General features: G+C 34.8%; 5 non-coding genes across 5 annotated transcripts; 3 read left to right on the forward strand and 2 right to left on the reverse strand.

The window, feature by feature from the left end:
• Positions 1–15,521: 15,521 nt before the first annotated feature.
• Positions 15,522–15,611, forward strand: Trnay-gua (transfer RNA tyrosine (anticodon GUA)). The gene is given in 2 exon segments: positions 15,522–15,558; positions 15,576–15,611. It is a non-coding gene; the product is annotated as a tRNA-Tyr (tRNA).
• Positions 15,612–19,605: 3,994 nt separating this feature from the next.
• LOC112044555 (5S ribosomal RNA) lies at positions 19,606–19,724 on the reverse strand. The gene has a single exon (XR_002886755.1). It is a non-coding gene; the product is annotated as a 5S ribosomal RNA (ribosomal RNA).
• Positions 19,725–20,231: 507 nt separating this feature from the next.
• On the reverse strand, positions 20,232–20,303 carry Trnah-gug (transfer RNA histidin (anticodon GUG)). The gene has a single exon. It is a non-coding gene; the product is annotated as a tRNA-His (tRNA).
• Positions 20,304–21,517: 1,214 nt separating this feature from the next.
• LOC112044553 (5S ribosomal RNA) lies at positions 21,518–21,636 on the forward strand. The gene has a single exon (XR_002886753.1). It is a non-coding gene; the product is annotated as a 5S ribosomal RNA (ribosomal RNA).
• Positions 21,637–21,702: 66 nt separating this feature from the next.
• On the forward strand, positions 21,703–21,821 carry LOC112044560 (5S ribosomal RNA). The gene has a single exon (XR_002886759.1). It is a non-coding gene; the product is annotated as a 5S ribosomal RNA (ribosomal RNA).
• Positions 21,822–25,559: the final 3,738 nt, after the last annotated feature.

A 25,559-nucleotide genomic window follows, 5' to 3' on the forward strand; every position in this document is an offset into this window, starting at 1 on the left:
TGGTGCAACATCGACCGGGCCGCCGCAGCCTGACACACAGTGTGGTCCACCATGCGGATCATATTCAGGCTGGCGTCGATGTAGCATCCCAGGTAACGGACTGAGGTCTGCCATGCTATGCCCTGCCCTCGTAGCTGGAGATTACGTAGCGGCCTCCGAATGTTGAATGCTATGGCGGCCGTCTTTCCCACATTGACTGCCATTCTCCACTTGTCCAACCATTCGGGTAATAAGTCCAGCAACGTAACTCTCATTTCAGTTAAAAAAGTTATATACCGTGATCACTAGATGGCGCATTCTAATTAGATTTATTGGCTACCCATAGATGGCGTTCTCTCTACGAGTACAATCTATATTTTAGTTGTATGACTATTGCTGTTTGTTTTCCTTAATTCTTATATATTATTAATGAAAAAAATTTAACATAAACATAATATTTACAAAATCACCTATTTCACTAAAAATAGTAATCGACTAAGCATTCGCGCTCGCACCTATAGTGGACTTTCGATGTGTCTGGCAAGATGTAAAAACCACGAAAACTGTCCGGCTATTGAGGTAACATCTTTTTATAAGTCCCCAAGTAACATATATAAAATTTAGCTTTTATACTATAACGAAAGTATAATTATAATTTATTAAAGTTTAGGGGTGTCTGGCAGGGGGTAGCAACTGTCATAAGTGTCCGGCAATGGATGACGAGATTTTTAAAGTTATCCCGAAGGAAATATTAAAAAATTGACCTTTATACTTTAACGAATTTTAAGTACTATTTTATACACCTTTACTACCTGTTACCTGCCCAGGTAACCACAACCCAAACTTTATAGTCGCTGGTCGTTCTTACCTGTATAGGAGACATCTACAGAGAAACTTTCAACTTTTATAAAATAACGAAGGTCTGGCTGTCGTGGGCTCTTGCTCTATTAGGAAATGTATGAAAACATATTGTGTCAAGTTGTAGGGACTGGTGTAAAATGACGTATTATGCGAGAAATCGTCTTAAGCGGGTCCTACTATATTTGCATCTGATAAACTGGGTGACAAAACTAAATACAACTTACAACTCCCTAAGCCGACCTACATCAGGTGTCTATGAACTCGCACAATTAATCAACGTTCCATAATCCGAAACTAATTAAAACACGCATGGCCCGGTCCACTGTACCATAATACCGCGGGGCCTGAGGGACCCTATCAAAATAATTGGTAAGACGCCGGATTATCTGTAACCCTTTACGTCAATTAATTTACATCGACTTTTTGTGTGTTAATTACCTACACTAATTGAGGGTTATACTGTCTGACCTCATGTGTAATGTTAACTCTATATCACATTTGCTCGTAAGATAAAATATAATAAAAAAACATTTAATTATTTCGTTTTGATAATATTGACAAAAAATATCAACCATTTACCGGTAAAAGAAACACAAAAATATTAATTTATTTTGGTGTATTTGCCTAAAAAAAAAGCACGCATTGTAGTGAAATTCGTGCTTTTTTTAGGCAAATACACACTATACAAAAATAACAAGCGTATCAAAATGTCGTCGGAAAACAAAGATGTAAATTCATTTTCAGAAAGTGTGTTTCCTCGCAATGTGTTATAAAACATCATATAGGTGCGTTTTGACAACTATATTGCTCAGTAACCTTCTCTATCTTTCAGTGAAAGACCATGTAAAATTGGTTTAGCCTTAGAAAAACTAGCCAAGCCAAACAAACAGAGAAACAAAATTAAAAAAAAAGCTAAATAAAATTGTCATAATTATTTGAAATCACAGGCAAACACTTCAACTCTATTTATATGTAATGATTTGATATAGGATTATTCTTGATGAAAATGAAATGAGGATTAAAAAAAAACCAAAAAACCAAATGCCAGTATTGGACAATTCAACCTCTCTGATATGGAGCCCAGGATGTTATTGTGATATACCTAAATATGTAGGCATTTCAGTTAATTTGAAAGGCAATTAGTTAAAAGTCAATTAAGCAGCGATATCGCATCTGATAGCAACAAATCCTCTTAGCTGTACAGTAATTAATTCACGATAATTAAGCAAAGTTCGCGCTAAGTCGACTTTGTGATGCGATGGGGTTCATTCTACTTGACGTTATTGTGTTTTGATTCTAAGCTTCTAGTTGTATTTTTAACCGCCGAAGCAAAATGAGGGGTGTTATGAGTTTGACGTGTCTGTCTGTCTGTGATACCATAGCTATCAAACGGATGAAACGATTTCTATTTAGTTTATTTTGTATGAAGGCTGAAATAAATTGTTCCAACAAGCTTTGACGATTTTCCGGATGCGGTAAAGAATCTTCTAAAAGATACCAATTCACGAACGTACATAAGCGGAAACTAAAGAATTATTTTTTGGGACAGCCTGTGTAGCGTCGCAGCACCGGTTCACTCACACTTTTATTTAACTACCCTATAATGATTATTCTTGGTATTTATCCTCTTCTGTTTGTTAATCTGTTTATTTATCCTCTTCTGTTTGTTAATAATGTTCTGTTTGTTCCTAAATATTGTAATATGCAATAATAACCAGTGCACAGTAAAACCAACTGTGGTTTGTGTTGCACTATGGTTAGGCTTAATTTAAATGTGTAGTTTGTTGAATAATAAATAAATAAAAAAAAAAAAAAAAATAATGAAAGGTGACTCGTGCGAATGTTTCTTTCGTCCTACAACTAAGTTTTTACATTTAGACGCTAAATGTCTAAGAAAGCCAAATACCTGGTTAAAAATATTTACGGTTTCTCTGTGTTTAAAAATTTCATGCTAAAATTTCAAGCCATAAACAAACGGTTAAAAAAACAACAGACAGTTATTTGCAAGCGAAGTTATAATTGTCGCTCACATCAGAACTTTAGTTAATATCTAACTGTAAGATGCGGAAGTTTCAGCAGAAACGGATTCCATGCTGCATAAACTAGCGAAACACATGAAGTTTATTCTCTAAATATTCTCCAGAGACAAGTCTGGCTCTTTTGTACTGAGGTGATATTCCCCTACTATTTGCAATCGACTCATTTTTGTATACTTCTTGAGGATCTACTTTGGATCGAGATTTTTAAATAGCAGCTATGTATATTTGTTTGCAACGGTCGATCACAATGGAATGGAACAGAAGAAAGGAGTTAAATTTGGTCTTAGTACTGATGCTGCACGAGTTTGGTTTTCGAGGAGAATACCAAAATAAATTAGGTATAACAATTTCTCACAGTTTGAGGTTCAGCCAACGGAAAATCAAGCCAACTAAAAAAATATTAGGTTTCAAGATATTTTCAGTAAATAGTGGCCAGGAATTAAAACGTAGGTACGTATATTACTGTATGTACATCTTCACGTTTAAGCACAAATCACCTAATCTACGAGTATCTATTTTTTTGTATCGTTTCATTCATTTATCCGGTCCGTTGGTATATACATCAGACCAAGTCCAGCTGACCTATTCACTATTTTGGTTTTCATTATCATTATCAACCTATTGAATTAGATAACAAAGTGTACATACTATATGATATCCACCGTAAGCACCGGAAGACATTCGTAATTTGTATTATATTATGTGGATGACATTTTGTCAATTTATTTGTTTTTAATTTGGCGGTTTGATAATAAATACCAAAATGGGAAATAGGCCTCAGAAGCACCTTTAAACTGTATATTATTACTCGAATTGAATTCACTCTGAAATAAAATCGAGAACTCAAAGTAATGGTGTTCCATACTATTATCATATGTCCCTGGGAGTAACAAAACGTTTGTCTTTTTAGCACATTTGTTTAAGCGATAGTTGTATTTCTTCCTCGCGTATATTTCCTTGAGAAATAACAAGTAGAACAAAAAGAAGACGGTAAGGAATTGGACACTCAGTCTATGTAAATAAAGATAATATACTCCCGTGGTAAGAGAAAATATGATTTTGTATTTTCTACCTTGAAGTTTTAAGGAAAAATTTCAGTTTATTTCTTTAGGTAAAGTTTATTCCTTCATAAGCTTTCCTTCCCAAATCATCATCATCATCATCATCATCAATCCATATTTAGCTCACTGCTGAGCTCGAGTCATCTCTCAGAATTAGAAGGGTTATTCCTTAGTCCACCACGCTGGCCCAATGCGGATTGGCAGATTTTACACACGCAGAGAATTTAGAAAATTTTCTGGTATGCAAGTTTCCTCACGATGTTGTGTCATTGGTCACACGAAGCCGTGATAGCCCAGTGGATATGACATCTCCCTCCGATTCCGGAGGGTGTGGGTTCGAATCCGGTAAAAGGGCATGCACCTCCAACTTTTTAGTTGTGTGACTTTTAAGAAAGTAAATATCACGTGTCTCAAACGGTGAAGGAAAACATCGTGAGGAAACCTGCATACCAGAGAATTTTCTTAAGTCTCTGCGTCTCTGCTGGGATTGGCAGACTTCACAAGTCTGCCAATCCCAGCGTGCCAGGGCCAGCTTGGTGGACTATTAGCCTAACCCCTCTCATTCTGAGAAATAAGTATGCCCGGCAATTTGAATTTGGAACATAAAGTATGATGGAATTGTGTGATCAACGAAAATCATCACAATAATCGTTATAAGCAGTACGCAATTATCAGTCACAGTAGGGTGACCACGACCATTCAATCAGCGGTGGGACATAATCGTAAACCGTCGACTCGCGTCCGACGAACGTTCTCGCAGACATTTATAGCTTACACGCGGATGTTATGACGGTAGGGTGATTGTAATTGTCGGAGAAGCGGTGTTTTGAAAATTAATACACATTACTATACATGTATACATACGCGATCGTATTTTTTTTTTTTAATTCTTTACAAGTTAGCTCTTGACTACAATCTCACCTGATGGTAAGTGATGATGTAGTCTTAGATGGAAGCGGGCTAACTTGTTAGGAGGAGGATAAAAATCCACACCCCTTTCGGTTTCTACATGGCATCGTAAAGGAACGCTAAATGGCTTGGCGGTACGTCTTTGCCGGTAAGGTGGTAACTAGCCACGACCGAAGCCTCCCACCAGCTAGACCTGGACCAATTAAGAAAATCTCAATCTGCCCAGCTGGGGATCGAACCCAGGACCTCCGTTTTGTAAATCCACCGCGCATACCACTGCGCCACGGAGGCCGTCAAATATGCACGATAATCTAAACAGTAACTGTCTCGTTTATCCAGATCAGTGCCAGGAGGTCCTGCATTTTAGTTCTAGTTTGGTTTTCAAATTACTGAGATTTTCCTCCATCCAAAATATTCGAAGTTTAAAAGTTTGTAACATAAAAACTTTACAGTGTTTTAAAGACCATATTACACAACAATCGGTACTTTGTCACCCTTGTGTCAGTTTACCACAGTGTATAGTCACCTTTTCATACATCATATTACAAACATTACTATCATTCTAAGACTGATGACCATTGAACGAATTGGTTAAGGCTACCAAGTCGTTATGCCCCTTTTCTATAGGAGAGAGGCGGCAAAGACCGTGCAGAAAACCATTAAAAATTTGCTAATAATGATGATGATATACTGTTAAAACACATGAACAAACATCTCAATATTAACTGAGGCCGGTTATAACAAAACTGACATCGTTACGTTTAACACACAGGGGTATTGTTAACCATCATAGCGGAGATTAATAAACCTAGGTTCCCTAACAATAAACCTTTTACGATCCGCGCGCCGTGCATTCGTAAAAATATTTCGGAAACGCGCTCATGACGTCATCATCCCCCTGACGTTTATTGGAGCGTCCGTGCCGTACGTTTAACGTTTTATCGATAGTCGTAATTCACGCTACACTGCCCTATTTTCGAGTTCGTTTCGAATAGCTTTTAATAAGCATGTGCCTTATTATGTTTTCATTATTTTTTTTTTCAGATTCATTTTTGCTGTCAATTCCTAATTGAACCTGTGGTTTTATATGATTGAAATGAGGGCAGAAACTCTGCCAGTGTTGAGTTCGGGCTAATGCAACGATTGTGGACAGTACTTCTCTCTAACACAGACAGAGTTTTTAGGTAAGTAAGGTATATATTTTTTTTGATTATTACGTATCCTGACTTATTAGCAATACTTATATTTTTGGCCGACTACTCCCCAGTCATGACTCCAGTTATGTGTCAGAATAGCTATAGGTTATGGATGGTCTCACGTTGCCTCCTTTTATGGTATCGTCATCGGCTTGAAGGAGGCAGCAGAGCAGCAGAGAGAGCGGGCGCCTTATGCTGACCCGCTACGCAGAAGAAGAACGGGTGGTAGAAGGCGTTGCTATGCACATCTCCTCCCACTCTTGTATACACCACTGCATGAAACGACGAGCGCGTCGGGATATGAGTGCCTGCACTCGCGATCCTTTTAAGTACATCTCAATAGGACGCAGATGGCCCCGCTTGGTTTTAGTGGGTATTCTGGTTCAGTAAGTCCCACATACCCAGCCGTAGCTCTGCCTGTGCAGCCTCCAGGCTGGATGCGTAAACCCATTTCCCAGCGAAAAAAAAGCTAATTGGATAAAATTTGGATGTTAGATGTTAGAATAAGAAAAGGACAAGTTTCAGCTTACCTTAAAATATCTACCCAAAAATGTCAACCAGCTTTTCGATCATAACTGACATAGGTTCATACACATGCGCCAATTTTGAGGGTTTCAAATAATTAAGGGTCAAATAAACAACAAACCAGCTCGTAAAACATAGAACAAAGCCACGCCTAACACATAGTATAACGTTAGTTATAGCAATTATCTATGAGCCTTTTGACAAGAATCTGACAAAGGACGTACGTAATTAAATACCGGAAACACAAATGCCTGAAATCACGAATACACAGCAAATGCCACCTAATGAGAGGACATGCAAACAAACAGTCCAGCAATTTCTGTTCACTAATTAAGTGTAATTCAAAATGATCGCATTCAAATCGGGTCGCAAATCAAAATGCCCGTATCTTCGAGCTATGGGCGCTATGGGAAAGTGGACGGTGAATAGATGATTATTATTTGGGGTCATTTGGGTGGGACAAAGAGATGGACGGCGCACACCCCTTTTATTGAGATCAGTTGGGATGGAATGGAGTCGCTCAAATGTAGTTTATGTCAAATATTTGTGTTTTATTTAAATATTTTTTGTTAAGAGTTACTAATAATAATTAATTGATTATTAGGTTCACCGACAAAAAAACCGAGAGTCTTTCACCTTCCCAATGGGAAGACCAGCTAGTAGAAAACAAAAAAAAATGTTTTTTTTCACGAGAGTGAAAGTGGCTGCAATAGAAACCGGTAGAGTTTTAATCTTCACAGGACTACGATCTTCAGAAATTAACGAATGTCAAGAAAGACAGAGTAAGTATGATATTATGTTACATACATCATACTTACTTACTTACTTATGTTGGTACATAATCATTATGAAACTAAAAGTAAAGTCATTGTTACAGAGTGTCTTCGAAATGGAAAAAACCTCAGCTATCAAATACCTGCGGTTCGATATTGCTTTGTTTGTCTTTGAAATATAATTAATCTGAAAGTAGATATAACCTTTACTTCTAATTTCATAATAAGACTCGAAATACTAATAATACTAAAAAAAACTTAAATGTAGTACGGAAGCTTCTCAAAGGATTTCTCTGTTGTAAATTCCTAAAACTCATTCACAACAACCAATGGAGTGGACAGTTTTTTCCTATTTCGCAATTGATAGCCAGCAAAGAGCAATTAAGCGAGCGCGCGCCGCATATTTTAAACATTCCTTTTATTATGTAGATTACCGTATTGACTCGCCACGCCTAATATCGTCGGACTTAACGCAACTACAGTGACCTAAGTTACAAATTAATATTTTTAACAAAAATTAAATTTTGCTCTTGTGTAACAATATTTTTAATTAATTTTGACACAATCGTCTGTTATCGCCGTTTAGTGTTGGAAATAGTAGTCTGTGAGTGGAAAAGGGGAGTGTTTGTATACAGTCAAAGGTACCTTTAACCCTACACACATCGTTCGCAAGTACGTGACTCCACTCAAGGTCATTCTCTGCCATTCTAGGGTCTTATTTTGGTTACAGTTTGATTTGTTAATTAAGTTGTCCTGACTAATGTTGTGAATCATAACCTTTGTTCGACATTAGTTTTCTTATATTTGTAATCACCTTTTGAGTCCTATAATACGTCTGGGATATACTTAGCCTCTGTTTCCAAGAAAAACCTATTTATTTCAATTTGGCTGAGTTTAAGCACTTTCAAAACGTCAGGTAATAATATTATTAGTTGATGGTGGTAATAATTGGTCGAAAACTTAAAATTAATGTTACGAGGGTTCAAAATACTGTTTGTACTAAATAGTGATTTTTTTAATACAAAATTAAATAAATAAAATGTATCTAAAGTTTCTGTTTCAAAATAATGGTTAATTGATTCAGTCCATCAAAATCAGGTCTGGTTAATAATAAGCAATCTCATATTGCGGTATACCTGACTGACTGACTGAAAGATGTCTGTACCCTTGCTCTGAAATTCTTGAAAAGCTATGAGAAAATAAATTAAGATAATTTTAATATAAGATTAAATATGTGATGTGGACATTTTATAAAACGCAAGATATTTCCATAAAACTCTCTTTTTTTTTTCAAAATTGTTGAATTCTGACTTAGCTCACTTTTTCCATAAGTTCGGTCAACTCTTTATACTTCTGACCCCTGTTCCATATGTTAATGTTGACTATAATTGTTCATGTATTTACATACATACAGTCTAATTTAGCACAACTATTTATTTTTATAATGAGACACACTTGAGAACTTTTATGTGTAATCTTAATCAGAACTTAAACCATTAATTAAAGCAATAATGTCTTTTTATTTATTGGAGAAGCTGTGTGATTAATCGAGAAAATTATTATTTTATTGTGGTTTGGATTCACCGAATAGAAAATTATGGTCGTGGACAGGTGCAATCTTCCAAGTAGATGACCTATGGATATGAGATAATATCGCAAGCAATGGGTCTAATAAAAAGCCACTTAGCGGGAAATAGAGCGATGGGCTATACTCAAAGTATCCTTGTACTGAGTGAATCAGAATGAGAAGAAGAGAGAAAAGTTGAATGAGGAATGAGGAGTAAAACACAAACATTAGGCAAAGGGTTAAATATACCTTGTAACCCGTCTAGATAGTTTTGCACTGTAATAAAGTTTTTTTTATTTGTCACCAAATAAGATTGCTGTGTTTAATACAATGCTGGTAAATTACAACATAAGAACACCTACGGTAAGGTGCCATGGCACGTTTGGAACCCTCGTAACTTTAATTTTAAGTTTCGACTTAAATTACATTAACTCATGACTTAACTTGACGTGCTTGTAAATTATGCCTAATTGTGAAAAAATTAATTAAGTCTAATTGTGCAAAAAATTAAAAAAACCTTCATACCTGAGAATTTTCTTAATTCTCTGCTTGTGGAAAGTCTGCCAATCCGCATTGGGCCAGCGTGGTGGACTATTAGCCTAACCCCTCTCACTCTGAGAGGAGACTCGTGCTCAACAATGAGCCCAATATAGGATATTAATAATGATATGATAATCGTTGGCAGTAAGAAAAAAATAAAGACATTGTTACGTAACAATTTTTTTTTATTTTCACGCTACATTGCATTGCAAAAAGCTGACCACGTGCCGTCTTGACCTTAAGAACACGTGAGTCATAACAATACTATGCACCCTTTGCCGTGTCTTACCGACCGTGAATACACCTGGTCACCCTACGTATACCATACATACCATTTAAAACTCAATTTCAAACAAGATAAAGTTCATTTTCAATTAACAAAACTTGTTATTGAATCTTAGGCATGGAAGATACTTTCATTTTCAATTTCAGACCTTATAAAATGGGTGTTAAAGTATAATTTTGTTAATTATGATGATCTAGGTTTTGACAGGTGTGAAGAACGGAACTAGAATAGTCGTTGTATTAAAATAGGCGCTGTTTTTCAAGTAATTAATTATCTATAATGTTGGGTACGGAATGCTTAGGAATTAACTAATTGAAAAGCTATTTAAAATATGTATTTATAAAAAAATATTTATTTAGTTACCAGTGACACATACATCTAATAATGATCATTTATCTCATGGTTAGGTACAATTAATCATTAAAAATTTTGATTTATACAACGTTCTAAGACAGACTAAATTACTGTATGTAGGTAACTATGTCGTTATCAATCCATATTCGGCTTACTGCTGAGCTCGAGTCTCCTCTTAGAATGAGAGGGGTTAGGCCAATAGTCCACCACGCTAGCCCAATGCGGACTGGCAGACTTCACACACGCAGAGAATTAAGAGAATTCTCTGGTATGCAGGTTTCCTCACGATGATTTCCTTCACCGTTTGAGACACGAGATATTTAATTTCATAACATTTAAACATGTACCTTAATAACCATTAAATTTGCAATAAGGAAAAACTATTATTGTTAAAAAATATATGTATACTAAACTATAGTTAATATTGAACGTTAAAATTAAAACCTAATTTATAACGTTAAGTTTTATATAACGAAGAAAAACCGCCAAAGAAAAGCTTGTTAACTCGTGCGTTACGTCTAACTTTACCGTAGCGCAAACATCTGTCCTAACCTTTACCCGCTCGACCGGTCGCACCTTGCTTTAATGACACACGTTATGTGGGCAAAAACATGGCAGAAAGTTATACGAGAAATTATAATTAGTACTGACCTAACTGTCAAGAAATTACCGTATTAACTCAGTGGTTAAAGTATGCGGCTTTGAGTCGAGAAGTCCTCGGTTCAATCACTTGGTCAAGCTGTTAAAAATCGTCGTGTATTCTACGTAACGTAAATGTAATTTTGTAACTACCCGCATTTATAATAATTATTTGTATGTATAATTTAAATCTAATTAGATGTGTATACTCGTAAATAATTATTATCTTAATTGAGTTAATTGTATTTCTCATATAAGCCTCCTCCTAATTTTATGTAATTCTTTTGAGAAAATTAAGATTAAACCATAAATATAGATGAAACTATAATTACTGCTGCCTTAATTTCCACTAAGTTACCTTGTTGGTTCAGTGGTTACACTAGACTTTGGATCATGTCCAGGTTCCAGCCCCGAGTTGGGCTATATAGAACTCTCATTTTTTTCTAATGCGATTTGAGTGCCAGCTCGTAGTAAATAATCTGGTTGTCATTGTCACTAAGTTACCGCGTAGGTCTAATGATTACACTATTCAGCTTTGGATCGTGAAGTCTTTGATTCAATTACTAGGTCGGATTATAATGTGTTCAGCTCTGATTTTCTCAAAATTGTAGTGCCAGCTCGTAATTGGGAATGGTTCGTAATAATATCTGAGAACAAGGTACAAACAACCTGGAACATAATTAATAAAGAATCAGGCAAAATTAGACCACGTGATATGAGTTTTGAATTAATTGTCAATGATAAAAAGATAAACACCGATAACGAGGTTGTTAATGCCTTTGAAGACTTTTTCCAGAATGTTCCTATCTTGTTAACAGATTCACTGGACTCTTCTGCTACGGAAGCCCAGAGGATATTAAGAGGCCATGTTAAAGAGTGCAACGTTCTTTTTGAATTTCATCATATAACTGTATCAGACATTAAAAAAACTTTTAAACTGTTAAAATTAAAAAGAACTGGAGACATGTGGGGCATGTCAGTGAAAGTAATATCTAACATCATTGATGTCATTGCTCCCCACTTAGCTATTATTTTTAATGAATGCGTGGATTTGGGTATCTTTCCGAACCTAATGAAACATGGCAAACTGTTACCACTTTTTAAATCAGGTGACAAAACTGATGTTAATAATTATAGACCAATTACAATACTGCCAACACTTAGTAAGGTTTTTGAAAAAATCATTTTAAATCAACTTTTAAGTCATTTTAATTTAAATAATTTATTTCACCCTGAACAGTATGGTTTTACTAAAGGTCGCAGTACAACTGATGCAGGTGCTAAACTTTTAAAACATATATATGATGCATGGGAAAATGCTAAGAATGCTATTGGTGTATTTTGTGATTTGTCCAAAGCATTCGATTGTGTTGACCATAACATTCTTTTACTTAAGTTAAGCCACTATGGCATAAAAAGTGTTGCACTCGATCTCATCGCCTCTTATCTTAGTGATAGAACACAAAAGGTATGCATAAATGATTCAAAGTCTCGCGGTTTTTCTAACACAATGGGCGTCCCACAGGGTTCAATTCTGGGTCCTTTTCTATTCCTAGTGTACATAAACGATTTACCACACCATGTTAGCGGCATCTGTGAGATAGTACTGTTTGCTGACGACACATCCCTAATTTTTAAGAGTGACAGAAGTAAAGATAATTCCGACGATGTAAACCGTGCCATATCGCATGTGTCGCATTGGTTCACTGTTAACAACTTACTTTTAAATGCAAAGAAAACTAAATGTATTGAGTTTTCATTACCAAATGTTATAAAATTAGATAAGTCTATAATGATCAATGGTGAAACACTAGAAATAGAGAATTCCACAGTTTTCCTGGGAGTGACCTTGGATTCTAAACTTCAGTGGGGTGCTCATATAGAAAAACTGTCAGGTAAACTCAGCTCAGCTGCTTTTGCAGTGAGAAAAATAAGACAGTTTACTGATGTTGATACAGCTAGACTTGTTTATTTTGCGTACTTTCACAGCGTAATGTCTTACGGTATTTTGTTGTGGGGCAAGGCTGCTGATATACATTCTATATTTGTACTTCAAAAAAGAGCAATTCGAGCAATATATCAACTAAAATCACGCGAGTCCCTTCGTCAAAAGTTTAAAGAAATAGGCATTTTAACAGTAGCCTGTCAGTATATATATAACAGTATAGTTTATGTGAGACAAAATATTAATTTGTACAAACGAAAAGGAGATCTAAACCCACGTCTTACTAGACACGGGCATAAGTTAGTTATTTCTGCATATCGTCTCCAAAGAGTTAAAAAATCTTTTGTGGGTTTGGGTGTACTCTTCTATAACAAGATCCCCAAGACTGTGATGGACTTGCCAATGCACAACTTTAAGCAATGTGTTAAAAAACATTTACTTAGTCAAGGTTACTACACTATTGATGAGTTCCTTAACGACAAAGGTGCATGGAGGCCATTGGATCAGCTTCCACCTTCACACAGGAAATAAAACTATAAGAAATTGTAATTTAATTGTTATCAAATGTAAATTGTAATACTGTATGACTTTTTCAAAAGAGCAACTGTTGAGTTTCTTGCCGGTATCTTCTCAGCAGAACCTGCCTTCCGAACCGGTGGTAGAATCTTTACAAATAGTCAACTGACGTGTCAAAAGTGCTTGTAAACTGAGCCTACTTGAAATAAATGAATTTTGAATTTTGAATTTTGGAATCCAATTACGATTTTTTAATATGTTTACCGCTACCTATGTACCTACACATTTGCAACGCATTTATAAATACTCAACGTAGGCATGTTAACTTCTGTATCGGATCATCAATGATGTCGAATAACAGCTACACCATATCTATAGCAAAAATAATCCACAATTTAAAGCAAAAGCTACATTCCAATTTGAACTTAGGGGATTCAAATTCTACGAAGTACCCGCAAAAATGCAAAACACAAAGCGCGCAATCAGCAATCCTGCCCAGATTAGTCGCCCCACTGCAATCCCATCCCAAATTAAATCCATCCCAGAAAATTGTGACAAACGCCATCCGTCATCCAACCCCTCATTTGCATGAGAAAAACTGTTGAAGAACAACTATTTATCAAATGGCGAGAGGACTTCCGGCGGCCATGACAGTAGGCGCGACGTGTTTCCGCCCGCCATCTTTGACGCTGCTACGCTGAATGCGTTTCTTCCGGCGTTTCTGAAAATTTTCGTTGTTAATGAAAACTAGAAGTGGCATTGCAGTTAATTAAAATTCTCTAACACATAAAATAAAACGAATAATTCCAAATTTCGAATACAGCAGCTAATTCTACCTTGAAACTTGAGCCATATACGTTTGAGATATTATAAAAATTAAAAATATACTTTTTGTAAGTAGTCCATATAAAATTTTGTACAAAATAATAATTAAATATCTTGATTTTTACTTAATCATAGCAGACAGTCAGATGTTTTTAAAACCCGCGACTCCATCTGCTAGTGATTTTGTTTTTATTTCTTTTTTTATAAAGAATATTGCCGTATTTTTAAATATGACCAATACCTATTCCCAATCTTCTCCAACTAGTCGGAAAAGACTGTATTAGGCGTGGGTACGACCATAGACCCCTCGATGATGAGTCCGACCGCTCTTACCGTTGAGCTATTGAAGCTAAACGGTATGTCACATTTTTTTCTAATGTCTAACATTAATATTAATCAAACAAAGCCGTTTCATTCTAGACTTTAATCAGTCTCCCTGCAAAAACCATATAAAAATAAGCTGTTTCGGAGAGAAAAATGAAGTTAATTTGACATTGATATTTTGAGGTCCTCAGCTCATTTTTGATTGAGGCCTTTAAATTGACGTTTTTTTCTAGTCTCTTTATTCTCAACTTTTACTAGTAGTTGTAGTACTTGCCACTTCTAGACACTTTATCTCATGTAGCGTTGATTCTTGTGATTGGGGAGCGATCTCCATTTAGATAATTTAGTGGTTCTCTCGCGATGAAATATTCGCGCTGTGGACCCTGATTGCGGCCTGATGTTGTTATCTTGATGGACGCCATTTTGTTTCTACCTGATCTCCTAATCGGACTGATTTCCTGTAATAGACTAACAGATTTCTCAACTGATTTAAGAACAGATATTTTACTTCTCACACAAAAAAATTACACATTACAATATTGGTCACATCGCGTTAATACTTTTATTTAATAACTAGCGGACCCCGCGACTTCGTCCGCGTTTAATTCAGTTTTTCACAAACACCGCAGGAGTCATCAATTTTTCCGGGATGAAAAAAAGCCTATGTGTTAATCCAGAGTAAAATCTATTTCCATTAAAAATTTTAGACAAATCGCTTCAGCAGTCGCAGCGTAAAAGAGTAACAAACATACACACTCACACACATACAAACTTTCGCCTTTATAATAATAGTGTGATTTTTTACATAGTTATGTGACGGTGTAAAGTTAATTTCGTTAACAAAAATTTACACTGGATGTCATAGAGAAACAAGAAATGTATCTAATTCTAAGCAAACGCTATAATAACACTATACTTTCGAAAGCAGATATTCATAGACCGGCCTAGTATTTGAACCGAAGACCTCATAATCAGTGGCAAACATATTGTTAATCACTGGACCAACAAGGTAATACGTTTGTTTGATTACATAAAATCATTATATTTTGATACAAGTAAAATATTTTTATCGCCATTATGCAATATTTATCACGATTCATGAACCACATTCACCTCAAGTGGAACAAACCCATTATATAATTACGTAAGTAAATTAACCACAATTTCGGCTGTGCGTTCAAGCCTTCGATAGCTCAGTTGGTAGAGCGGTGGACTGTAGTTGGTAACAAATTGGTAATCCATAGGTCGCTGGTTCAAATCCGGCTCGAAGGAATTCTTTTGTTAAAATTTTAATTTATTTTATTTCTGACACAAGTTTTTGTTTTGATTGTACAATTCATCATCATCATATCAGCCGATGGACGTCCACTGCAGGACATAGGCCTTTTGTAGGGACTTCCAAACATCACGATACTGAGCCAACTGCATCCAGCGAATCCCTGCGACTCGCTTGATGTCGTCAGTCCACCTGGTGGGGGGTCGGCCAACACTGCGCTTACTAGTGCGGGGTCGCCATTCCAGCACTTTGGGACCCCAACGTCCATCGGCTCTTCGCACTATGTGCCCCGCCCATTGCCACTTCAGCTTCGCAACTCGTTGAGCTATGTCGGTGACTTTGGTTCTTCTGCGGATCTCCTCATTTCTGATTCGATCACGCAGAGATACACAATTGTACAATTACTAACACATAATTGTACAATTATTAAAAAAATACATTTCCCGATGTATCCCGTGTTAAAAACAAGCAAAGTCGCATTATACTACTAATTACTTATTCGTCTTTTGATTGAATTTCTAGAGATAAAAATAAAACACGAAAATATTAGGTAGGTACAGCATGACTAAAAATCTAATTTACCTACTTCGTTTTAATTCAAAACCGTCTCCATTCTTCCTCGAAAAAAGGAAACCACAATTAAATTATCCAGTATTGAATACAACAGAAAAGATTTTAACCCTCCAAATGCAATGGCATTTCTGACTCTTGGAACCGTGTGAATCAATTACAGGAAGATACGAAAGACCCTATTATACCGGATGTCGCAGTAAAAAATTTTTTTTTTGTATATTTTGTTACAGTTTTTTTTTACATTAAAGGTATATTCATAATTTTTAGCCTATTTTAATGAACTACTACAAATAAGAAACAGGCTACCTCCCTCCTATAAAAAACGGGAATTTGTTGTTACAACCCTCCTCGCAGCAACAGTTCAAATTGGTTAGTAAAATCTAATCTAATATTTGTAGTGACGGATAATAAAAATATAATCATATGTAGGTCATGACCTTATCTATATTGATACCGTATTAGTTGGTTCCACTGCAAAATACAAAAACACAATTTTACCGATAGTAAATTATTTTATATATAATTGAAACCGATGTGAAAAATCTAATATTTTCTTGATTTGAGAAAAAAAAATTGAACGCAAGAAATTCAAAATATAGAATTATGTACCGCTAAATTAAAGTATACAATAAAACAGTTATTATTAAATGCAAAAAACAAAAACAAAAAATCCCTAAGTACATAAATATAGGTACCCTTAAAACTTCCTTAAGCTTGAATCTTTACCGTATCTGAATCTTCTCGTGACTATAAAAAACTCCAATCTCGCCAATGAACAAGACCAATTATACGCAAATGAAGTTAACCCTTTAGATGCTTTGTAAAACTTTTTAATTGCTGCTAAATCGAAAAGGGATCTCACAAAAAGCGGGCATTGTTGGTCGGTATGTCATTAATCTATGTGGGTGGGTACAATTTCATGCCATCGAGTATTGTTACAGTGATTCTTGATTTATTTGATGATGATGTTCAAGAATTTCTACCAGTTAATGTGAAATAATAAAAGTAATTAAATAAAACTTTAACAGGTACTCGTATCTATATAGAAAACTAGTTGGTTTAATTTCATATTGTACAATTAAAAAAATGAAATTTGTTCAAAGAAACGATTAATTATTATATAGAATAGTACCTACAGGCTACTTTATTTTTAAGGAAATGGGATGTAAGTGAATGATACCGTGGGATACTACTTAGTAAATATTTTAGTAATGTACTAAATATTTATTTTAAAAAGTAAATGTAGGAAGCACAAATTAGCTCCACGATCTAACGACCCGACTAATTCGAGTGGTTCAATTATTATGCTGTTGGAAATACTTGTTATTTCTTTCTAATTTTTCCGTTCTACTTAAATTATTAAAATGTTATTAAAGTTTTTTAACACTATAATATTTATATATTTACTAAAATATTTACTAAGTTTTTTTTTAAAGTATATATATCAAGCATAATTAGCTCCACGATCTAACGACAGGACTAATTCGTGTGGTTCAATTATTATGCCATTGGAAATACGTTTAATTGTTTTTAATTTTTTAATTATATTAAGATTTTTATTGAAGTTTATTATTAAAGAAGGTTCTACGTTTCACTAACTAAATAATTTGGTATAGCTATTCAAAGGTCTTAATTACTGTAACGTGTCAAAAAGAATCCCAGCCATCAGTCATGTGTTGGGATACAATTAATATGCATAGAAAGGGTTATCGTTGGCCAGATTCGCCACGCATTCGGTATTAATATCTTGATCCATCAGCGGTGACGGGTTAAGATGAATCAGTGGCAGTGCCAGGATACAGAGATTTTCAAACTTTGTCCTTTTTAATTTAATATTTTTCATTATTTCTTTCTTTAAGTGCCTCCCCAAATAGCGAGTTTTAGAATAAGCTTTAAGAAAAAAGCTTCATACTCCCCAATATTTGCGAGGTATTATTCTGTTCCGTTCACTAATAAATAAAACGATTATATTTACTCTTCTAAAATTCTAAAATTCTATTTGTTAACATTTCATTGCGGCTTGGAACACCATTACGACATAAACGGACAGAGAAAAAAATATTATATTATACTCTTTATAATAATTATGGCCCCATGTTAATATTTAGTGATTTTGTCAAAGTGTCAGCCATATTAAAACGCACGATTTAATGGTGTTTTAATATTTTCCTATTCTCTCGGGTACCTATTTGGAAATATTTATTATTTTAAATGAAGCAGTATTTTCTTTTGTTACAACATACTGTTGGTACCTATCTCTTTTGAATGTTTCGTCACGAATGTTTGGGAAGCACTGATGACTGGTGATTTATTTGGCGCAACAGACGAAGGGTTAAGTCGCCATTAATTAACGGGATTCGCGCATCACTTCGTGAAAAGAAGGGATTATAACTGTAATTTGATAGAAACTTTTTTGTTATTATATGGAAAAAATGTCATTTCTCGTCTAAATAATTACAGGGTTGAGAATCCTACCTACCAGTGTATTATTACAATAATTCTGTGGCTATAGTATTCAATTAAAGCCCATTTTGTGTTTGAAGAAATGACTGATAGTAATGAAGTCCAAAATAGTCATTACTTTGTATTTATACCATATTTTATGAGATTTACATTACTCTTAAAATACGTTACATTTTACAAAAAAATATATTAACGTTAATGGAGTTATTCTACAATTTCAACTTAAATACTATTTATATAACATTATTATTCTAAAATTATTATACATCATATTTAACATTGATAAAAAAACTAAAAAAACATTTCAATTGAGTAGAAAAAATGACCCTCTATTACGAAAGGGTTAAAATGGATCATTCACGTCTTATTAAGAACGGGAATTCGATATAACGTATGCAAATTAGCTAAATTAGAGTGAATTTGATTGACTGGCTCGTTACTTGGCGCATAATAGACCCGCATGATTTGGAGTTTGCTCATTAAACTACTTGGTCAAAACAATAATATTTTTCTATTTGTTTTGGAGGAGCTAACATCAAATTATATAAGATAAAGTATGATATCTATATAAATTTACACAATAATAATAATTAGTACAATAATAACACACAGAGAACCCTAGGCTTTCCGCATTGTCGTAAAGCTATTGAGGTTTTTGCAATATTGTCAATACATCAAATTGAAAAAAGATTGACACGTCGTTTAATTTTTATTAAATACATTGAATATTGAAAATGCTAATCTAGACGTATCAAATGATACCAATTTGTGATGGATGTCAAAGAAAAATTTGAATGATATTGATATACATAATTCATAATTTATTTATTGAATGATTGATGATGTTTTTGATCCCTAACGCACACTGAGGGTTAAAATAATAGTATAATGTAAAATTATACTTTATTGAAATCGACTTAATTTAATTTAGAAAAGTATCAAATTAAATCAAAAAGCCAAGATCACGCGGTGTTCCCTAGCGGTCACCCATCCAAGTACTGACCGCGCCCGACGTTGCTTAACTTCGGTGATCAGACGAGAACCGGTGTGTTCAACGTGGTATGGACGTTGGCGATAGAAAATCTATAAATAAAGAAAACAAGACATGGAAATGCTAACAGCATGAAAAATAACTGGAGAAAATCTCAAAAAATAAAATCAAAAATTTAAAATGGTTTAAAAATACCTACTATCAAAAGTAATTTACCAATTATTTAAATATTTTATTGCTCAAAAAACATAAATATTAGCGGTAATGTACTTACTAAATACATAATATTATTTTATAGTATTTAATTTATATTTATTTCAGACTAATTTTCAGATGGTAGTTGTGGTCATAATGCCAATAATTCCAAAAGAAAATTGTCTACTATCTGCTGCTCCCGTTTTGATGAAACTATGGTTAAATTATCCTGCGCATTTTAGTAAAGATACCAAGATCAAGGTATATGTATAATCAAGTAGAAAGAAAAAATCTGGTGTGCCTTTAAAATTCGATAATAATTTACTTTAATTTATTTAAAATATTGTAAAAAAAATATAAAAAGGTTCGCTCCGCCGTAACAGTGTTTCTACACTGCCGTGACCAGGATTCGAACCTGGGTTACTACGGCCACAACGTAGGGTCCTAACCACTAGACGATCACGGCTATCGGAGCAGTGAATGAGCTGGCGAAAATGTCGTCCTCTTAATATTGAACTTTCTAACCAAGTTTGTATACCTACCTATATCTTTCTAGTCGATAATATTATTCACTAGAAGACGTCCGCGACTACGTCCGCGTGAAACAAATGTTTTCCTTGGGTTTGTGGAATAAAAAGTAGCCTTCCTGCTCAATAATCTTTAGTCATTTCAGCCGTTCCACAGATTATCCCGGACCAACAGACAGACAGACGGGCAAAAGTTAAAAAAAAGCTTGTATGTATTTTGGTATCGTGATAATTACTAAGTATACTTCAGAACTTGGTAAAACACAGTTTTATTTAGTTACTTATTTTAAAAGCACTGACCATGTTATTTATTTGTATTGAGTACCAGCAGACGCCCGCGACTTCGTCCGCGTGGAATTCAGTTTTTCACAAATCCCCCAGGAATTATGGATTTTTCCGGGATAAAAAGTAGCCTTTGTGTTAACTCCTCTACTACAAATTTCCAGTGATTCGGTTCAGTAGCCGAGGCGCGAAAGAGTAACAAACATTTATACCATCAAAATCGTCAGGTTTCGCAAATCTCGGGAATCCATGGATTTTTTCGGAATAAAAAGTACCTATGTATTAACCCAGAGTAAAATCCGAATCCGAAAGCCGAATCGCTTTAAATATAGTAGCGGCTTTAAAGAATAACAAACATCCTGTATGGATGTTTGTTATTCTTTAACGCCGCTTATAATATTAGGAGGATAAAATTGGCCTGTGCAGGGAATTGAACCCAAGATGTCAGATGAGAACTATATCTATCTACTATCTATCACTATCAACTGCGGAGATGTAGTCGAGCATTTCTTTCTTCAGAGAAATTGTCATGAATTTTCAGCCCAAAGATAAGTAAGTTGTCTTACACCCTTGTTCATCGGGCAAGTTTTGACGGCCTCCGTGGCGCAGTGGTATGCGCGGTGCATTTACAAGACGGAGGTCCTGGGTTCGACCCCCGGCTGGGCCGATTGAGGTTTCTGAATTAGTCCAGGTCTGACTGGTGGAAGGCTTCGGCCGTGGATAGTTACCACCCTACCGACAAAGACGTACCCCCAAATGATTTAGTCATAAAAAAAATAAAACAGCGACGTCACGGTCGTTGGATGAATGGACCCCCAGGAACTTTATCTACAAACACTGTCATCTATTCTATACTTTTGATCATATGATCGCCAACGTCCATACCACGTTGAACACACCGGTTCTCGTCCGATCACCGAAGTTAAGCAACGTCGGGCGCGTTCAGTACTTGGATGGGTGACCGCCTGGGAACACCGCGTGATATTGGCTTTTTGCTCTATTCCGCAATACATTTTAATATCGTGTCTTGTTTTCTTTATTTGCAAAGACATTGTCGCCAACGTCCATACCACGTTGAACACACCGGTTCTCGTCCGATCACCGAAGTTAAGCAACGTCGGGCGCGGTCAGTACTTGGATGGGTGACCGCCTGGGAACACCGCGTGATGTTGGCTTTTTGCTCTATTCCGCAATACATTTTCATGTATTGTTTTCTTTATAATATGACATGCCGTGAACATAACAGTTATCTTGTTTGTTAGAGTTTGGGTAATGAAAGTAGAGACTAAAATCGCCCACCAAAATTAAAAAATCATTTTAACAAATTAAAAAAACATGTGTTTTCATACATTTTGTTTAAATTCTTTTTTGTTTGTTAATACATTACTACCTATACTATAAGTAATTAACGTCAGTTATTCCAATATTTGCACTTTAATTTCTAATATTTACTCCGATTTTTTTTAATGTGTCTCTATATTCATTAGCCAAACTCTATTATTAACAGATGCATCATATATTAACCCCACCCACGCAATAAAATTATCCGTTTTTATGTAATTTTAGCGTAGTATTCAAATTATAAAACTAAAAATATTTAAAAATATTCAACATCGGTAAGGCTATATCCGAGTTATATCATCTATGACGTATCGCAAACGTCAAATAGACCGAGACGTAAACTACTGTTATAAATAAAGGCAGCAAAATTTATCGAAAACCATTGCTTCTCTTTACCTATCACAGCGGGATGGTTATGGGCCAAAGTTGAGAAGCTAAAACGTACCTATACCAACTTTACTTTGCATCCATCAAACTCCACACGACACCCTTGCTACAATGTATAATAGAGATCACATTGCAACAACTGAAGATGCAGCTGATGGTAATAAAACATTTATGCGACCAACTTTTCTTTGCATTCCTGAAATATTGTATAGAACTTGTAATGGTAATAGAAATAGAGGTGATATTACAAAAGCAGAAAATGATTCTAATTGTAATGATGACTTTGTAGTGATATAATGTGTATCATTTATAACGTATTGTGTTTTGATTGTACACGTCACTGCAGACTAGTAATGTTCGACGGATGGCGCTCATATGAGAATAGGAAATGGTTATGTCTTGAGATCTACGGCGAAGTTTTGAAATGTCCAAATAGCTGGGTGTTATCGCTACGTTAGTTTAGTTTATTGTCTTTGAGTTATCCAAGCGATCTAAAGGCTATAAGCGTTGTTATTTGTGATAGATTTATTCTTAGCACAGAGAATAAATCTATCTAACAATATCAAATAGCAAGTTCAAGGAAAAAGACGAAAGTGCATAGGAAAATCCGGTGTCAAACATTAAGAATAAATAAATAAGAATTAACTGTCTTTAGCCCAAAGAAGTTGAAAGATTTTTCTTTACTCTATACTTTATGCTTTTTGGTTCTGTGCTTGCTTTGTTTTGTTTTGTTTCCTTGTTAATTGAAGAATTTTTTTAATAAATAAGTTATGAATTTACATCTTAAAATATGACATTCTCAAGTCTTCTTGACCTGCAAACGTTAACGTTAAACGTTACTTTTTATGTGTATCCTTGTAGGTAATTGGATATTTGACAATTGGAAAGTGTATTTATTTACTGTAAATAAATTTCACCCTGATAAAAGATGTACTCCCCTTCAAAAAGTTTTTTCATTAAAAAAATATTTCATACCGACGGCTCCTGCATTGTAGAAGCAACAAAAGACCACAATCCGCAGCCTTGGATTAACAACCGTATTTATTTGAGCGATTCAATTTTTGATATCGGTTAAGTTTTGGCACCGAATCCTATACAAAGCACACCCCTCGAAGTGAACGAAGCAAGTATCATTTTAGATCAAACACGTGATAACGGCCATAAGAACACCCCTATTATTTGATACAATAAAAGTGAAGTGTCGACATATTCCGCATTCTACTGCGAAATTACTGGTAGGATGATTGACCAAACTGATGATAGATACAAAAATGAAATTGAACTTTATCATCCATTAGATAAAGTTTAAATTGGCGTAGTATTTGAGGAGATTGATGAAAGATTTTGGGGTGACAGCATGTTGGTACCGCGATATCGGTAGCAACGTAAAGGTCGGTAGGCAGCCAGATACGTACTAATGGTGATTGAGAAAAATATTGCTCTCGTATACAGGTCCCGGATAACTGGTGGATGTCTTCATGAATATTGAAGATCTATCTCCGATATTTTATTTGATTGCACTTTTAGGACCACAATGTAGTGCGTTAATGGAGATCGTAAAGTTGGACGTATTCTGAATCTTTATTTATAATATGAAACTATATGGAATGAAAGGGCAGTAAAATAAAAACAATATTTATATTTTATAATATGAACAATAATGCAGTCCGGGCAGATTAAGTAGGTACTATAAGTTCTGTGGTTTTGCTTGATCAGTGATGTCGATTAAGATGCATATTAAGTAAACTAATTGTTAATATTATAGTGTTTATAAGATAGCTGATACCCGCAACTTATTTGATTTTAAATCGTTGAAGACTATCCTCCAGTGATATCCATCATAGATGCAAAAATGCACTGTGTTGCAGAAGGACGTTTCCATTTAGCACTATTTGTAATGTGTACAGTGCATACCCTAGTTATATACCTTGTGCACACCACTGCTATCCTCAGATTATTAAATTACATTTTCAAGTGTAGTCTAAATTACAGACTTGATGCAAAATAATTTAAAAATACAGTAGAAAAATTACATAAATCTAACCAAAGCAAAAGCTGCTTAAAATTACCCAAATAAAAATTACAGAAATTCTATTATTTAAAATACGGGTAGATATTCATACACACATACACAACAAAAAGGTCCCAACATTTCTACGCAACTCATCCATATATGACACAAAACATTAATCGTCGAAGATTACCCTCGGATTATTAATATTCAGTCAACTAGCCGAAAGGGGTGAATACATTGGAGCGACGCGTCGCAGTCAGAAATGCGTGAACAATCTCGATAATTAATACGTGGATTTATATCAAAGAAATAATCAGCGGATTACTTGAGGGTTAAGAAATGAATAACTATTTATCCATTGATTAAGTTTGGGTGTGTTTGTTTGGTCCTTCTTGACGCTGTATCTAATAAACCGATTTGGCTGAAATATGGAAAGGAAATGAGAGAAAATGGAATATACCCCGGATTAATACAAAAGCCACTTTTATCTATGGTTACAATTTTTATACATTCATGTCGAGGTATACGATTTGTTAATAACAAAATTTCAAATGAACGCAAAATGTTTCAAATGCTATTTTAAAAACGTAAATTCGTCGATACCGGACATTCGTTAGCAGTCGTTATGCCTAATAATCATAGTTCAGAGTTTAACATAGTTATCAAGCTTAATAAGACGAAATCACGCCAATTTAGAAGAAATTAATGCAATTAGAGAATTTTACAGAGTATTTGTTGAAATTTAACGTGAAATGTGTCACTTAAAAGTGTTACTTAGATCTTTATTTGGAGAGCAAATCTAAATTCACTAGGTAGATAAAAGTTAGTTTTGTATTAAAACAAAGATTAATGGAAAAGTTGGCACCGTTACCATTTGCTTTTACCGATTATTCTTCCCAAGACAAAGAAGCTAGAATCTAAAGTAAATTAAAAAATATTGAGATCTAATATATATTAATAATATATATTATATAGATTCCCGTGATATAATAAATAAAAAAATATATATTATATAGCTTCACTACAATACCGTGGTATTTGGAAATCCTTACAAAAAACCTATGTCAGTGGATGTCCGTAGATTGACGATTAAGAATTAATTGATTCCTTTTCTGAAGAAATGGTGATAATCGTTAAGATCTTTGAAGGTGGATTTTTCTGTCTTATTGCT

Source organism: Bicyclus anynana, chromosome 22 (genome assembly GCF_947172395.1).
Source record: "Bicyclus anynana chromosome 22, ilBicAnyn1.1, whole genome shotgun sequence".
Lineage (NCBI taxonomy): Eukaryota > Metazoa > Arthropoda > Insecta > Lepidoptera > Nymphalidae > Bicyclus > Bicyclus anynana.